At 45.7% G+C, this 18,671-nt stretch overlaps 1 long non-coding RNA gene and 1 other non-coding gene across 3 annotated transcripts in view; one reads left to right on the top strand and one right to left on the bottom strand.

Moving 5' to 3' along the window:
* The window catches only part of LOC146177896 (uncharacterized), a 55,582-nt gene extending 50,356 nt beyond the window's left edge, over positions 1–5,226 (bottom strand). Inside the window, exons 1-3 of one of the 2 annotated variants that reach the window (XR_014701103.1) lie at positions 4,885–5,226; positions 4,717–4,823; positions 3,265–3,481 (exon numbers count right to left, since the gene is read on the bottom strand). This is a non-coding gene — a long non-coding RNA (uncharacterized LOC146177896). Of the gene's footprint in view, positions 1–3,264; positions 3,482–4,716; positions 4,824–4,884 lie in introns of those variants that run through there. The other variant, XR_014701102.1, reaches the window with a different exon arrangement.
* Positions 5,227–5,259: 33 nt separating this feature from the next.
* Positions 5,260–5,343, top strand: TRNAL-UAA (transfer RNA leucine (anticodon UAA)). Its single transcript has one exon. It is a non-coding gene; the product is annotated as a tRNA-Leu (tRNA).
* Positions 5,344–18,671: the final 13,328 nt, after the last annotated feature.

The following is an 18,671-nucleotide window of genomic DNA, read 5'->3' as shown; positions in this document are numbered from 1 at the left end:
GTGTGTGATTGTGACGCATATCAAGGGTCAACAGAAGGCCATGTGGAGCCAGTGTGATATTCTTCATGAAGGCTAAAGTAGAATTGTACAACAGCTGCTGTACCATGCAGAAAACAATTGATCGTTTAGTGTATGATTAACTGACCATGAATAGCATCTTACTCAGAGTATGATGTGATATATATCTGGTTTAACATCCCAAAATAACTACGGCTATGAGGAACACGATAGTTGAGGGCTCCGGTATAATTTCGACCACCTGGGGTTCTTTTACATGCACTGACACCGCACGGTGCATGACGGCCTATTGTTTCGCCTCTATTGAAATGCTCCTGCTCTGGCTGGAACCAAATCTGCATCTTTGGGTTCAGTAGCCAAGCACTAACTACTGAGCCAGCACAATGGGGCCAAGTATCAAAGTGCATGCCATTACATTTCCTTCTAGCCTGTGGTTTTCTTCACAGAACTAATGTATACAAGGAAAAGTAAATAGCAAGAAAACACTAGTTTTATTGCACATTATATTCACATTTCAGCAAACATTCTCTAGGAAAAAAATTCTCATAATGTTTGCATGGAAACCATGAACATCTTACAAAAAAACAATGCACTTACTCCACTCCAATTATTAATGGGCAAGGTTGCATCTATGCTACTACACTGCACTTATCACAAAACCACAAGCCCCATCTGCTTTGGCCAATCACTTGATGAAACTAACGGAGACAGATGTCGCACACCACAGACTGGTCGTCTCGCAACATATCTCTGCATATGTTGCATTTCAATTTCATGCCTTTCCACTTAGCTTCAACTGTTGCCAGCATTACTAGTCACCCATCTTTTCTGAAATTCCTTTTTACGCTGTTGGGATCAGCATGCTTGTTAACGATGGTCTCTGGAATTTTCGATGCTATCATTTTCACATCTTCCTCATCTGGAAGAATGGAGGAAATGACAAGCTTTGAGCAGAAAAAAAAATTAGGGAGACTCCTAATCTCCACCTGTAAGGGTATGATGTGCCAGCGTTAATGGTTCTTGTCTGCAGATCCCACTGTGGATTCCCGTTAATTTACATGCCCTTTGCTACAAACATAATTACTAATTCCTTAATTCATGTCTCTGTTATCTCAGATATACTCATTAGCATACGGTCGTAGGCTGCCCTGTTAGGTGATAGACAACCTGGCATAGACCTCTGTAAGCCTCAACCTTTCTTAATTGGAGCTGAAACGTCCTAGAACATATTTCAAATATAACTTTGTAAGCTTGACTTAACACCTCCTGCCATGTCGTGTGGCCTCGTGACATTTGGTTCGTGGCACTTTTGGCTTGTGCACAGGGGTCATCTGTTAAATACTGGTTAACATGCATGAAAAATACATTTTCACACAAACTGCTGGCAAATGGTCAAGTGGTGCACTGCAGATTCTGAAATGTATACCTATATGCATGCAAGTATCGCATCATCACATAACATGATCAAGAGTTCTATCAGTACCTGTAGTTACATAGCATTTCAATGCCCATTAAAGGACCACCTCAGACAATGGTTGTTGTTACCACAAGACCTGTTCTAACAGCGTACTGACACCATTCCACTGAGCGATGGACATGTATATGCATACCCTAGACAGCTCATGATTGTGGATCTCATTTATTTCTATGACTTCCAAGGAATTCCTGTCGTCAGAAACCCTACACTTTATGAAATTGGGACAGTTGTCTTGAAAGGTGATGAAAAGAAATAACCAGGTTACCTTGACGCAATGCTAAATTACAGAGGGCGAATATGCTGCATGAAGATACCAAGAAGCTTGTACAAAGAAAGGTGAGAGTGAAATGGCAGGATTTTTGAAACATTGAAATAAACTACAAACTATACTTGTCAAACCTGTCATTAAGGAATGGAAATCATGCAGTAATCAAAAACACAACATGGAGGCCATTTTAGGTCATCTTCACAAAACACATACCCACACCTCACACACAGCTTCATACTTATGAAAGAGGAAAAACCAATATGCAAGGAGTGTGGAGATGAACTAACAATAAACCATATTTTACACGTGCGCCAGAGTCGAGAAAATAAGAGGAAACATTTTGTACAATTTTGCAACAGATCCCTTTCCATCCCAGCATGATCCTAGGAAATAAATAAGAGAATAAGTGTCCTGTTTAAGTTGTTGCGCATTTCTCTTATATACTATGCAGAACCAACTAGCGCCCGACAACACGCTCTTCTCAACTGTAATCGTAGGAGAGACGTGCAAATTTCCTGCACTTTTGGTTTCTTAAAATGTTCCTAAACAAGCTACATCCTAAAGAACATTTTAGTCTTTACACACAAATAAGTACATTAAACCTTGTTCTTGGTGCATGGCAGCATTAGTCGCTTATGCACCATAAAAATCAACACAATGCTGTAAGGTATACCTTGGTTAGCTGTGTTATATGAGACAAGCTTTCGGTCTGGTGTGGTCCTTATTCACGTGAAAGCGCTGTCATGAGGGTCTATGTCCCAGCGATCGGAAAGTGACCTATTCCAATAATTTTACAAACTGAAGGCGATTCTACAGATTTCTAAAGACTGGAGTGCTCAACTGTTTTATCAACGTCCGCCTGCTTTGACAGCCTGGAGACAGCCTGGAGTGAAACTGTTGAAGAGAATACATTTTTGAACATTTAACGCGTTTCTGAAGGCGTTGCTTTCAATTACGGGGCCCACAAAAAGCAGCTGAATGTCAAACGCCGCCTAGGTAGGCTTTCTAGCAAGACAGCGGTGTAGCGTGGAAAATCGCTCCGCCGGTCCATCGCTGGCGCCGCTGACTTGACAGGCGAACTGTTCAAACTTACAGCTACCGACCACACCTGAAACACTGAATTGCGCATGATCAAGGCAGAATTTCTCTAACACTGAGCACTGGTAGCTATCGATTTCGCGCCCAATATTGTGAAAATCTGTCCTCTCTTCGATCATTGATACGTCCACGGTTGAACATTTATGCGCCTCGGGGTAGGCCAGCCGTTGGAACATGGATGCGTGGTTGTAGCAACGATCACTTGCATGGCGCACTCTGCAAAATTCCAAGAGTCAGCTTCTGCAACGAAATGTGCAGCGCACATTTTCTACCGCGTACCCAAGTCCGGCGATGCATGCATATCGATCCCGATCGTTTCAAAGCTGCGCGGCCGTTCATTCGGGTCATGCTAACCTCGAGTATGCGGGGATTTAAACTACATGTACGCAAAATTCAACGACAAGAAAAAGATGCAGGCTAAGCACTTTAGTCTAGTCTTCCCCTAAATACCAAAGAACATTGCTGTTCACAGGGAATTCGGATCATTCGCGCTTCCGGCTTTCCGGTTGTGCACTCTTGCGGTGCGGTGCAGTAGGTCTTCGCCTCGACGAGTCGATGTGCAGCTCGCCGCAGTAGCAGCGCAGGCCTCTAGTAAATTCGGCATGTCTTCTGCCACGGCTCTGAGGTAGAATTTAAACGAAGAATTTAGCTAGAAACATCCTGTTTCCTCGGTCTGCATGTGAGGAACGAGCATAATGCCATTTCACATACATACTTTGGACTGCCGAATGTTCTGCACGGCGAGGTGTGTGTGTGTTGTGCCGGCGCTAGATCTTCGGAGGTCGATGCAGGACCTAAGACAGCGTAAATGCTAGGAGTAGCTCGCTTACATTACGGGCAGATCGAGGTAATAGTTTAGTGCGAAGCGAAAGTTGCCCGTGAACGTGCGTATCTCGATGCCAGCTGGTGGAGCGGGTGCAGTACGTAGCATCGCCTGCAGCTATGTGCGTGACAGCGATGCTTGCCGTACACAACCCTAAGTGAAGACCGTGATCTATGTTAGAACGGATGCACTCTTCGTAGCACCTCATCGAGAGTCGCGGCTAGCTGATATCGTAGAGGATAAGAATCATTCACGCGTAGCAAGCGGAATGTGGCCGCGTTCGACGTGCGTATAGCCATGAGCCTGTATATCGACGTCCGCCGTATCTTTACGAGAATCGAATGGATACGTCGGACGTACCTTTAGACACTTCGATGCTTTTATGCACAGAAAAAAACAAAAAACAGCAGCTTCTGAGACATGGTTAAAGAAAGGAACAGCATATGTTTTTTTTTTTTTTTTGTCCATGTCTCAACAATGCGCTGTTTTCTTCTCAAGATGAATTACCAACTAGCCCGTTCTGTAGTGCAAAGGGCATCAGTGCAGCTGCAAGGTACTGATGATGTGTTACCAGTGTCTAGCTAGCTGCTGTGCTTGGCAAATGCGGATCAAGTGTCTATTTACAATGGGCGTGATACACTGTACTGTACTCACTATTTTCTGTTGGAGATGTTATTTTCACTGCGCAACAAAAATTACAGCATAAAGCACAATATTTTTGTAGGAAGTGTAAACAAATATATGGGAATTAATCATGGTGTTTTGGCGTCTCAAAATGATAAAGAACATTTCTGTTTTGTTTTTTTTTTCACAAAACTTGAAACACACACACACACACCACACACACACACACACACACACACACACACACACACACACACACACACACACACACACACACACACACACACACACACACACACACACACACACACACACACACGGGCACATTCATGGGTCGATCATAAGCGTGACCGTAAACTTTAGCCAGCCTGAAGCGCAAGCAAGTACAGCCGGACAGGAGCAGCTCACCTTGCGCACGCTTTCGGAAGACAGTTCTTGCCCCCTCCTGTACAGTGCTGTTTTGACCGCAGCCGTCGCATCACACAGGCAGGACAGCGCGCGCAGGAAGTGGCAAACTGAAAAGCGACCATGCAAAATGTAAAGGCAAAACTTCACATAGTGCGACTTCGGACATACCGAGCAGGCATTTCACCAGATTTCACCAGAGACGCAAAAGTTTTCGTCACAGCGTCAAGCTGGCTGTGATATGGTGGCTGTGAGCAGGAATCCCGCGCAATCGCTATTTCGGTACGCATCTGTCCGTGTTGAGACAACTTTTGCCCGAAACTGATCACCCACTGCGTCGCCATCGGTAGAGACTGTCTTCGACGTCGGCTTCTGGGAGACTGGAGACTGGCTGCCACAAGCCTCTCTGTTGTGGTTGTGCTGGAAGCCGTAGCAGCCTGAACTGCAATGCGCAACTATGCAGTCACCGAGAACAGAGAAGATTCGCGAAAGTAATGAAGTTGTATGTTTGCCTTTATAATAAACTCTAAAATGCCTGCTACCGTCGTCAGGATGGCCGAGTGGTCTAAGGCGCCAGATTTAAGCTCTGGTCCTCGTAAGAGGGCGTGGGTTCGAACCCCACTTCTGACAAATCTTTTTTTTTTTTTTTTTTTTTTTTAATGTAACTATTTTACCCGTTCTAACACGATCACCCGCGTGGGTGTCCACGCTGGTGCTTCCCGAAAAGTTTACGACGTCGAAATGCACACGCGCGGCGTACTGTACTTGTAATAGGCTGATCAAAAAGAGAAGTAGGAAAGGGCCCGGGGGGTGCTTATCTTTTCCATTTCCTTGCCCAAAAGAAAGGGAAAATAAAACCTAAAATAAATAAAATAAATAAATGTAATGGTGGACACATTTTTTAAGCGGGCCGTGTAAAGCACTTTATTATTGGTGGGCCAGGCTGGCTCGGGCCTTGGCAGGGCTCGGGCCTGCGAATGAAAAGCTATAGTTTATTTGTTCATTTATTTGTCACATTACCCACAGCGCCTAGTTTATTATACAGTGTTCTGCAACTAACCCCCGTCTGAAAAATTCTCCCGCCTCAACCGGAGGATCATTTGCGCTGAAACTGCGCACAAAGCTTGCGAGTTGTCCCCTTCATTACAAGGTAAGAAACAAAGATGAGAAACCAGAACCGTCTGCGGCGAGACTGAGGAGCAAAAAACGCCAGCGCAGAGTTTCTAGCAAAGGCAGCCTGACGCATCTAGCGTCGCTGGAGGAAAGCGCAAGCGGCCGCGCGCTCGCTGTAGCGCGGCCGCGCCGTCGTAGTAGTAGCACCTCGCTTTCTTCCAACCGTGACACAGAGCTTCAGGAACAGTGATTGCGCCTGCATAAACTACCGGATGGATACCATTACATTCGAGTATAATATGGTCATTGTTTCACTGGAGGTACCACACACAGCACATTGTTAAATTTCTTTTTGTAGCTGCGTGTTCTAAGGCACCCTGATCTAGCTTCAAAAAGTAGGGCACTGCCTCTTGAGTTATCAAAGAAATCTTCCCTCCTGATCTGAAATTTCCACTTTCAGTATAATTCCACACTCTGTTTCTTTTCCATCGAATTTATCCAATATTTACCTTCTGTGTTTTTCACCCGTTGCTTAATGCTCTTTATTTCTCCGTCCTTGTTACTAACATACTTAGTAGTTAGTTTCCTAGTTCTTTTCCTCCATGTGAGTCAACGCTTTTTAGGTACAGGTATTTAAATACTCTAGCTGCCCATCTTTTACTGTCCAATTTCCTCAGGTGTTCCTCATATAATATTTTACTCTGAGCTTCCCGTACTTCGAAAGATGCCCAGCCCATATCTCCCTGTACCGCCTCATTTGTAGTTTTGCCATGGGCACCTAGTGCTAATCGTCCAACGGATCTCTGATTTGTTTCTAATGTCGACTGTACCTCTGATTTTAGGCACAAAACCGCATTTCCGAAAGTAAGTCCGGGCACCATAATTCCTTTCCAAATACCCTTCAAAACCTCATACCTATGGTATCCCCACAATGCCTTAAGCTTCATTATCCCGGCATTCCTTCGCCCTTTGGTCTTAAGTGATTGCTCATGCTTTCCAATGTATGCCAATCCTTCGTTTACTCATACCCCCAGATATTTATATTCTGCTACTCTAGGTATTTCAAGGCCTTGTATTTTACGACCCTGATCAGTTGAGCCGTTGAAAATCATCAGACCCGACTTAACTGCGCTGAAACTGAAGCCTCCCCTTCGTCTCCGCATTAACTAGAGTTTGCAATTCTTCCAGACTCTCAGCTAGCAGCACAATATCGTCTGCATACATCAAACCAGGGAGGCGCTGCTCTACCGCCTTTCCACCTAATCTGTATGACAGGTTAACACCTAGGTTACTGTCTTGTATCCTCCGTTCCAGGTTTAATTATCATATAGAGCATGAACCGCACCGGTGATAGAGAGCAGCCTTGTCTTAATCCTTTGAATACTTTGACATCCTCCGTACTTCTTATCCCTTCCCACGTATTTTCTACTTTGTTATCCCGGTATATTTGCTGTAGGAACTCTATTATCTCATAACCGATACCTTCTTCTTTTAATATCTTCCACAGGAGTTCCCTGCTTACGTTGTCGTACGCCCCGTTTCGTACGTACATCCCTGTTGCACGTCGCGTCCTCTCGCGGAAGTCGGTGGCTGGCACCATTCTTCAGATAATGATCGCTTGTGTGTCACTACTTGGTGCGATATATGTCAGGGATACACACAAGCTCTGCGTTTAAGCGTATGACGCAGCATTGTTAACAGCTATAGTCGGCAGCTGCACTTGGGAGTCTTCTGCATATTGATTTTCATACTTACCTTTCTACTTTCCCTGTCTAGGTCATCAATCATTATTTGCAGTTCATCCTAGAGTTGCTTAGCAAGGCAATATCATCAGCAAATCGCAGATTACTGAGGTATTCTCCATCTACCCTTATCCATAGCTGCTCCCATTGCAAGTCTCTGAATACTTCCTCTAAGCAAGCTGTGAATAGTACTGGGGAGATTGTGTCTCCTTGCCTAACACCTTTCTTTATCAGAATTTTGTTACTTTCTTTAAGCAGAATTATGGTTGCTGTGCAGCGACTATATATATCTTCCAGCACTTTCACGTACGGCTCGTCTACCCCCTGATTTCGCAATGCCTGCATCGCCGCCGAGGTTTCAACTGAGTCAAATGCTTTTTCGTAATCAATGAATGCTATGTATAAGGGCTGGTTATATTCCGAGCATTTTTCTATCACCTGATTGATGGTATGGATATGATCGAGTGTAGAGTACCGTTTCCGAAACCCTGCTTGATCCTTTGCTTGATTGGAGTCTAAGGTTGCCCTGATTCTATTAGCGATTACCTTAGTAAACACCTTATACGTAACAGACAGTAAGCTGATTGGTCTGTAATTTTGAAGGTCCTTAGCATCCCCTTTCTTATGAATGAGGATAATGTTTGCATTCTTCCATGGTTCCGATAGCGTCGATGACACCAGGCACAGCGTATACAGGGTGGCCAGTTTTTCTAGCACGATATCCCCCTCGTCCTTCAGCAAATCTGTAGTTATCTGATCCTCTCCAGCTGATTTCCCCCTTTTTATAGTTTCTAGTGCTTTCTTGACCTCGTCTTTCGTCAATGATGGAAAGTCTGACTGTTTTTCCCTACCGGATATCTCATTACGGTCCTGACTACTTTGGCTGCTGTAGAGATCTGTATAGAACTCCTCGGCTACTTTGACTATCTTGTCCATATTCGTGATGACGTTTCCCGCCTTGTCCCTTATCGTATACATCTGGTTTTTGCCTATGCCCAATTTCTTCTTTACCGCTTTAAAACTTTCCCCGTTATTTACAGCATGCTAAATTTTCTCCATTTTATACTTCCTTATATCGGCCACCTTGCGCTTATTAACTTTGATATCTCAGCCAATTCGATCTGGTCTGTTGGATTGGATGCTTTCATACTCTGGCGTTTCTTAATCAAATCTTTCGTCTCTTTAGACAGCTTACCGGTATCCCTCTAACTATCCTACCGCCTACTTCTACCGCGCACTCAGTAATGATATCTCTGAAATTATTGTTCCTTGCTTCTAGGGTAATGTCGCCATCCTCGGTTAGAGCTGAATACCTATTCTGTAACGAAATCCTGAACTCTTCTGCCCTCCTCCTCACCGCTAAATTCGTGGGATTAGGGGTGCAAAAAACACAGGATGAACTATGGGGGGTTGGGGGAACTACCACCATTCCTGATCAGGGTTAGCTTTTTCTGCAGAAGACTTGTGGCTGCTGTTCGGTTTCCATATACTATTAACAGCGTTTCTACTAATGTCTTTCCTATGCCATGGTTATGTAATGCATGCATGATTGATGCTTAGACTAAATCAAATGCTTGTAATATAAGCAGGTTGTAAGTAGGGGTTGCTTACCGTTCAGTTCAGTCAGTTCAGTTCAGGCGTTCAGTCGTGTCCGACTCTTCGTGACCCTATGGACCATGTCACGCCACGCTTTCCGGTCTCTCACTATCTTCTTAACATCACATAGCTTCATCTGCAATGCCTCGAGAATGCCATCTAACCATCGCGTTCGCTGCCTACCCCTTCTCCGGCGACCCTCAACCTTTCCCAACATCAAATCTTTCTCCAGCGACTCCTCTCTTCTCATCAGATGACCAAAGTAGCTGAGCTTTAACTTTAGAATTTGACCCTCCAATGAGCAGTCAGGGTTTATGATCGACAACATCGACTGATTTGATCTTCTGGCAGTCCAAGGAACTCTTAAGAGTCTTCGCCAGCACCACAATTCAAACGCGTCAATTCTTCGGCGGTCAGCCTTTTTCACAGTCTAACTCTCGCATCCATACATCACAACTGGAAAGACCATAGCATGGGTTATACGGATCTTGGTTGGCAGACTAATGTCTCTGCTCTTTACTAGGCGGTCAAGGCTAACCATTGCTCTCTTTCCCAGAAGCAGGCGTCTCCTAATTTCATGGCTGCAGTCTCCTTCCGAGGTAATCTTGGCGCCCAAGAACAGAAAATCTGTCACAGCTTCCACTTGTCCATTGATGCTCCAGGACTTGATAGGGCAAGACGCCATGATCTTCGACTTTTTAATGTTCAGTTTAAGCCCAAACTTCTCACTCTCTTCTTGTACGCGCATCAGAAGTCTCTTGAGTTCCACTTCACTTTCTGCCATTAAAGTGGTATCATCCGCATATCTAAGGTTGTTGATACGTTTTCCAGCAATCTTCACTCCAGCTGAAGACTCGTCCAGACCGGCCTTCCTCATGATGCACTCTGCATATAGGTTAAATAGGCAGGGCGACAGTATGCAGCCTTGCCTCACCCCTTTCTCAATCGGAAACCAATCAGTAAGACCATGCCCAGTTCTGACTGTGGCCTCTTGCCCTTCATAAAGGTTCCTGAGGAGACAGATGAGGTGAATTGCAACTCCCATCTCTTGGAGAGCTTGCCACAATCTGCTGTGATCTACGCAGTCAAACGCTTTCTCATAATCAATAAAGCAGAAGTAAATGGGTTTCTGGAACTCTCTTGCTTTTTCCATGATCCAGCGAAGGTTGGCAATTTGGTCTCTAGTTCCTCTGCCCTTGCGAAACCCAGCTTGCACGTCCGGAAGCTCCCGATCCACATACTGCTGCAGCCTACCTTGCAGGATTTTTAACATCACCTTGCTAGCATGCGAAATAAGCGCGATCGTGCGGTAGTTGGAACAATCTTTGGCACTGCCTTTCTTTGGAATGGGGATCTAAACTGACCTCCTCCAATCCTGTGGCCACTGCAGGGTTGTCCAAATCTTTTGACATAATGTATGCAGTGTGTTAACAGCGTCGTGGTTGAGGTTTTGAAGCAACTCAGCTGGAATACCATCAATTCCGCTAGCTTTGTTCTTAGCTAGGCTGGCTAAGGCCCATTCAACTTCACTCTTCAGGATGCCCGGCTCGAGATCAGTAATCACAACCGTCCTATGTTGGGTTTGCACATCCGAGTCCTTCTTGTACAGTTCTTCTGTGTATTCCTGCCACCTCTTCTTTATCTCTGAGGCTTCAGTGAGGTCCTTGCCTCGTTTGTCCTTTATCACGCCCAGCTTAGCACAGAAGCTTCCTTTGATATCTTTGATTGTCTTATACAGAGCTCTTGTGTTCCTTAATTGGCTGTTGTCCTCAACTGCTTGACACTGTATGTTCAGGAAGGCATTCTTATCTCTCCTTGCTATTTTCTGAAAATCCGTATTGAGAACCTTGTATCTTTCTCTTTCCCCCATACCTTTTGCCATCCTCCTTTCCTCAGCTATTTGTAAAGCCTCTTCAGATAACCAGTTTGCTTTTTTGCATTTCTTTTGCTTTGGAACTACCTTAGTAGCAAAAAGGATAACTGTTATGTTGAAAGGGTGACCTTGGATCCGAAGTGAAATCATTCGGTCGTTTTTGGGGTTGTACCCTAGCACTGCTTTGCCCATTCTTCTGTTTACTATGAGAGCGACCCCATTCCTTCTCTTGGATTCGTGCCCACAATAAAAAACATAATGGTCGCCGGAGTTAAATTCTCCCATTCCGGTCCACTTGAGCTCGCTGATACCCAAGATATCAATGTTCAATCTGTCCATTTCTCGCTTGACGATATCCAGTTTACCTTGCGTCATAGATCTTACATTCCATGTTGCTATGTGATATATCTCCTTGCAACATCGGACTTTCCGGTCGCTTCCCGACACATCCACAACTGAGCGTCCTTTTGGCTTTAGCCCAGCCGCTTCATTCGTCCTGGAGCTACTAGGAATCGCCCTTTGTTCATCCCCAGTAACATGTGGGACGCCTTCCAACCTGGGGGGCTCATCTTCCGGCGCCATATCGATAATGGTATTGTGACTGGCCATAGGGTTTTCTTGGCAGGAAATAATGGAGTGGGTTGCCATTACCTTCTCCAGTGAATCACATTTTGTCAGAACTCTCTGCCGTGACCTGTCTATCTTGGGTGGCCCTACACAGCAGAGCTCACGACTTCATCGAGTTTCGCAAGCCCCTCCGCCACGACAAGGCAGTGATCCATACCGTATTTATACGATTATAGAACGAGTTACTTTTTTTAGAAATTGCATCACTGAAACAGCACTTCATGCTATGTTCAGAAGCAATATCTGAATTTAACACTTTTCTTTTTTTGCTGGTCATCAAGATAGCTTTACCACCAGGCAAGCCAGTTGCGAAGAGAAGGCAAATTTCTGGCAACTTCGAGGCTGTAAAATGAGGCAAGGTTAAAAAAAAAAGGTAACCATAGAGAAAGACCAGAAGGTGGAAGTGAAAAAAATAATAAAAAGCTGTAGTTATTGAGGGTTCGAACTCTCCTGTTTAATAATATTAGATCATGGCCAATGGGCAAAACATGCAGGGAGCGATGCGGGATTCTAAGCGAGAGAAGAAAGCATGTAGTGCTTAGCAAATCGTGTCTAATCAAGAGGGGGGAAACGAGTAGTGACAGTGAATAAATCACTCGGATACTTTTCTTTTGGATTTTTAAATGCAGTCTCCTTTATTGTTACATCCCCAGCTATGGTTGCCCTTAATGTTACGATTTCATGTTATAATCGTGAGCTTGTGTTGGAATCGTGACAGAATTTTTTTTCTTTTTATTTTCGACACAAACTCTTCCCTCACATCATATATTCATTACGGAATTGTTTACCAGCAAATACGGTATATTCTGTGGTTCCTCTTTCATCTGAATGATGCCGTGAACATCGGCTGTGGTCAAGTGGTGTGCCTGAAATCCAGCCTGGCCTTTTTGTTCACTAAAGTCTAGGTTTCCTCTTAATCTATCGGTGATTACCTCATTGAATACATTTAAACCCAGTTATAAATTAACTACGACAGGTCTGCAGTTTTATTTCTTGGTTCTGTGAAATTTTTGCATGAAGAAGAGTGGAAACCAAAATAAGGAGTACATATAAGTGAAATCACCGTGGGAATGTTTACAGCAAACCCCCATTTCTCGTAATCATAAACTTGGGAAAAAAACATTTTGCAATTGCACTGTTAGGGCAACTGTGGCAGCAGCCTCCACCACCTCCGCTGCAGTTCGCGCAACATGGTTATGAGAGGTGTGAGGAGGGTGGCCAGAGACACCTCGCCTGGGAATTGTGCAGTCATGTCACCACTGCTTGAGCCTGACTGGCCGTGAAGGCACCTGTGTCTTCACGTATGTCCCCGCTCTGTCTGCGCAGCACAGCCGCCCCAGGAAATACATACTTGCCACTCACATTGCCACTGCTTTCCTCCGTCCCCATTCCAACATGCGAGAGCTGTCATTGGAATCTTGCGAGCAGTTGCATGGTTGTGCTGTTTACCTTTACATCTGTCAGTGAAGAAGTTAGTGATAGATACTGATTGATCGTGATAGTTAGTGACATTGATGATAATGACAGATTACTATGATGTCATGGCCGAAACTTAAACCATCATGACATCACATTCAGTCATGACGTTACCAGGCGACTCGAGCACATGTGAAGGTTAACCCGATCCAGTCGTCAGTGCAGCGCCTTTCATTTTGCGTTTGCTCTAACGCCACATGACACAGCATACAAACGCAGACGCAATACAGCAAGCATCAGCAGCATTTCAAATTGGTTTACAGGAAAGAAAAGGCGTAGTATCTCACACTTCTCCGCGAACACCTGAATCGAGCCATGAGGAAAACGAGGAAGGAGGTGCCATAGTGGAGGGCATCAGACCACCGTGCAATAAAGGCTTTCACCTCATTGCTCTTTAGTGGTCCAAAGTGCCCCTAGAGTTTTTACTTTTTGCTCGTATGAGCATTCAGTTCAGTGCTGCATAGTGTGATGTTAAAAAAGAACTCGAGTACCAGGGACCGGTGCATTTGTCACCTGCAGTCGCTCATTGCGATCTTGGGTGTTCCTTTTATGTTATTTTGTGTTTGCCATGACACATTCATGTGTTACCCCGCCGGGGTGGCGCAGTGGTTAGGGCGCTTCCTGAGAATGCGGGATCGAATCCTGGCCTCGGCGACCGCTTTTCGATGGAGGCGAAAAGCAAGGCGACAGTGTGCTGTGGAATGTCAGTGCACGTTAAAGAACCCCAGGTGGTCCAAATTTCCGGAGTCCTCCACTACAGCGTCTCTCATAGCCTGAGTCGCTTTGGGACGTTAAACCCCACAATCCATTCATGTGGTTCTGCCAGATATACAGTAACTTGGCACTAGCTAACAGAAAGTCACTCTAGAGAGTAGTGATGTGGTACTAGCTGGTAAATGGTGTTATATTGCGCAGGGCCACTCTAGCATTTTTGTTTTTTTTTTTCCCGGAAGCGTAAATGGAATTATTTTTGACTCGGGCCATTCGCAATTTGAACGCCTATGCTCTTCTCCAGCGTAGCTCTGTGCCTGCACTTCACTGCAGTGCAGGCTTGAGCCAGCGGCAAACGTATACACAACCAGCGCTGCCAGCTTTGGCGAATTAGTCTGCTCGAGATTGTGGTTACAAAAAATAAAAATAAGCATCAAAATACCCCGCATGCTCACTTGAGATGCAGACTATAAGGTCGTTCCTGCAGGAAGCATAATCAAATTCAGATGTGGGTTTCAGTTTGAGCACGAGCAGAGTGGTGAGTGCTTTTCCACATTAACAGTGTTGAGCTTCCCTTCTGCCAGAAAGTGGTCTTTGCGAACTGATAAGTACAGTAGAACCCCATTAGCAGCGCACACTGCATGCCGTGCAGGGGGAGCAGACTATGCCATTCTGAACACTATTCGAACACAGGCCCGTCGCCTGAGAGAGGAGGGCTACACCTTAATTATCAAATGGATTCCTGCACACGAAGGAATCACTGCAAACGAAAAGGCACACCAGGCAGCGCGCGCAGCAGCTCTTTCCGCACCTTCGCCTGGATCCACATTCGTTTCCGCTTCGTGGAACCCTGAGGACGTTACGCATCCGTCGTCGCCTCATATGGATAGGGCGGAGACATGGCATCGAGCACAACGCTATCGTCGAAGCATACTCCAGCACTTGGCAAACCCTGAGCAACTATATCGCCGCCCCGATAGCTCATTCCGGAGAGTGGAGGCAGTACTCCTTCGCCGAGCCCAGACTGGTCAGCTTCTGTCACCCGCGAAGCTGCACCTCATAAACCCGCAGGTATACCCTTCTCCTCAGTGCCCGACATGCCAAGCCAGAGGCATGGCCGAACATCTCCTGTGGAGCTGCCCTACTTTTGACGCAGTACGGGAGAGAGCACTCAAGTCCCTGGGCGGGCTTCGACCTGCAACCCTGCAGGCATGGGTCTATCCCCCATCGCACATCGGGCCATCAGACGCAACCCGGCTCTGGCGAACTTTTCTTTCTTACTTCAAGGAAGAAGAAGGACCAGGCTATTACTTCGCGGAGCTGACCTCGGGACGACCTTACCTCGAGGAAGAAGTGGACACCGGTCCCTCATATCTATCCCGACCTTCACCCCCACCCTTAACCGCTCCCCCACCCCTACATCCATGAAGCAACTTAGTTCTGCCGCAAGGTAAACGCCTACCGTAAGCAGAAATAAAGACGTAATAAAAAAGAAAAAAAAATAGTAAAGTCACCGGGACCGGCCAAAATCTTACTATATTAGTTGTTAGTGATAACATGGTCCTGAAGATACTATCTCGTAATTAAAGTCTGCTTACTAAGCACATCTTGTTGCTTTATGAATAGAACACTCTAAAATGCCTTCCATCTCTCTCTTATCGTCTCTGTGCCATTTCCTGTTTCATTTTTTTTTTTACAGCTTGTAGAAGTATCTGTTTAGCATGAATGCAACATAGATACGAGTGCAGCCGAGCTTGATTTCAGCTGAGAACCAAAGCATTGCGTGAGCGCAGCATCATCTTCCGCTGTTTCCTTCTTTTAAGAGGCAATAGATGAAAAATGTGCGACAGTCCAGCACTGCAAAACCTCACAAGCCACGCCTCCAATTCTTGCCACTACTCCTTCGTGCTGAACAGTGTTGTGTGAATGTTCGGCCGTTTCTTCGCTTCCCTTTTCCTTGCTGCACTTTTACTCTATTTTTAAGTGACCGGCAGTCTTCTTTTTGTGTTTGTAGTCAGCTTTACATTTTTCCCCCTACGCGCTGCATGCTTTCCCTCACGGCTCCAAGGCTTTAAAGTTGGCTGCTTCTCAGTGCTGATGAGCCTAGCGGTAAAACCATAAAAAAAGCACTAATTTCTTCTTGAGAAAAAAAAAAAATTCCTTGCGATTCTAAGTAATGCGTGTGCAGCAATGTCATTTCGTGGGACGTCGACGCCGCGGCCAGACGTTGTTTAGATAACCTAGTTTTACCAAAAGCACCCTTACTATATGATGGGACCTCAGTTTCACTTTACTATAGCAGGGTTCTACTGTACAATGATAACCGGTCATAGAGACTCCTCCATATTTCACGAGTGGAATGGAGTCCAGTTTTGTGCCCATTGCAGAATCAAGCTGGTCATTCTATGTTTCCGTTTTCTGGACAAGGTGCTTTGGAGCAACATCTAGCCTTCAGGGGCCGTACAGACATCCTACAAGACATTCAAAAGAACTTGTCCAAGAAAAAGTATAGACAATCAATACGATCTTTGCAAGGGAGTATGTGCTAGGAGTTAGCATTGCTGTTCTCAATGCCGCTGATGGGTTACGACCATGCAAGCAGGTAGTGCCACCTAATCTACAAATCACAGTGCGACACATTGTACCCGTTCTCCACCCTCTGCCTCCTACCTTCTCTTCATCATCCCTCTTGTCTCTACTTTGCCACCTGCCAATCAAGGTCTCAAAGGGACGAACAACACAAGCTGTCTAAAGCCACCATGCACTTGAAGGATACCAAATTTTGGTTACATGTTAATATGACAGCAGGGAAGCTGAAGCACTTTTCGAAGAAATTGAGTTTTCGGCAGCATTTAGTTGTTTTTGGTCCACTGAACAAGAATATCGCATTAAAAAAGGGCTTAAACAAACGCTGTTCTTTTTTAGAAGAAAACGCGCGCCAGCGCCTCAGGGCGCCGAGCGAACGCCACTGTCGCCTGTGAGTGGTCGGGACTGTCGTGACGTCATCTACGGGTGTCCCGCGGGTCTCCGTCCTGCACCGACGGCGTTGCTGCGTAGTGCGTTGCTAGCGCGTTGCTTCAGTTGGCTGGAAGGCCTAGTCTTGAAAATTATGGATAGTGCGGGCAGTAGTGAACAGTTTGGACTCTCGCCATATATGCTCGAGCCATCAGCGGCTGCAGAAAACGGCGGAACCAACGACGCCGCGGAGTGCGCCGATGGAGAAAGTGACGCCGCGACATTTTCTCGGGTTGGAAATCTCCTCTGGTACGTATGTTTTGCGTGGGTGCTTGTTTTTACATATCTTTGCGAGGTAGATGTGCAAGTGGTAATAAAGCAAATCACGTCGAAACGCTGTCTGCTGCATAACAGCCGAAACACCAGACACCCGTAATATCGAATTCAAAACGCCGGCATGCTTACACGAGTCACGCGAGGTAAAGCATTTGTTTTTCATTTATTTAGAGCACGGTGGATGCATTGCAAACTGTTGGCGGCCGCACCACAACTTGCAGGCTTTTGTCAGCAGTTTCCTTTGAGACGACCTGTGCCTCTGTAAGCCTGATTTTTACATTCTCTTCGCATGGCGAAGGGGGTGAAGTGGTAGCTTCTTCTTCAGGAGGCGTGTTCTCGAGCATTTCTGCGAGGACCTGAAAGAATATGAAATATGCACAACACAAATGCCAGCCTACTATGAAGAAATACATAAAAATTCATGAAAACACTGACAAAAGCATTTTCTTTCTTTAGTATCAATAACCACAGTGCCTTAGACCACATCCAAAGATTAGGAGCCTCAAGGAATTTACTATCCTGAGACGATGCTCTTCCTGCACTCTGTTCTCTTGCATTGTGAAAAACGTAGTTGCAAGATTCTGTTCAAAAGAAGTCAGATTTATACTGATTAACAGCACAAGCGTGAGTGCAACTTTACTAACGAGCACAGAAAACTCCACTGCACCAATATGGTGCATTTTGCTGATGTTCAGAGGGTGAATGAGAGAGAATACGAAAGTTAAACTCCGACCAAAGGTCTCAGTTTTATGCTGTACAGATATACCCCCGCGTACTACAACGCTGATAGCACGCAATTAAAAAAAAAAAAAAAAGATACTGTCCCACCGCGGTGGCTCAGTGGCTGTTTTGACGAATGTCGTCGAAAGAAAACAGACGGGCTGCCGAGTCACACCTTATTAACTGGTGGGTCTCGTGCCGCCGACTGGTCGCTGCGGCGCACAGGATATGTTCACACGATCCACTATACAGTTATGGCCCTCGGGTGCCGATTGCTAGGACGCTGATTTCGAGGCAGAGGGATTTGGCCCCGCCACAGCAGATGCAAGGCGCCTGTGTATTATCCGATGTATGGAGATTCGGGCAGGAGAAATATTTCCCGAGCCACTATGTCCTTCACATAGCTCTAGTCAGTTCGCGGAACGTTGAACCACACAAGCAAACCACGGACAGGCACAAGCGTACCTTAAACACTTACCTCCCGCCGCTTTCTTTTGGCGAAGGCCGCTCTTGGAGGTGGCGAGGCGTTATTGTTGTGTGGGAACACTGACGGAACGACTCCGGGCTTCAGTCGCGCTTATTTAATTGGAATTCCGAGTGCCCGCATCGTTCCCAAGCTCCGATAATAGTCACTGTCACGGAAATGGTTCGAGCACAACACAGTTGATTTCATAGGTACGAAATTTTTTCTCTTCACGGCAGAGACCCACCGCGCTGAAAGTTTCTTGTCCTTTGGAAACGTGTGAAACACCACATCGTCCCGGCCGCCAGTGTTCGCGTAGCCGAATGCTGCGCAGAACGACAACATG

Source organism: Amblyomma maculatum, chromosome 10, assembly GCF_055883805.1.
Source record: "Amblyomma maculatum isolate TAMU_Amacu chromosome 10, ASM5588380v1, whole genome shotgun sequence".
NCBI classification, from domain to species: domain Eukaryota; kingdom Metazoa; phylum Arthropoda; class Arachnida; order Ixodida; family Ixodidae; genus Amblyomma; species Amblyomma maculatum.
Note: the sequence above shows the minus strand (reverse complement) of the source record. Positions and strands in the feature narration are given on the sequence as shown.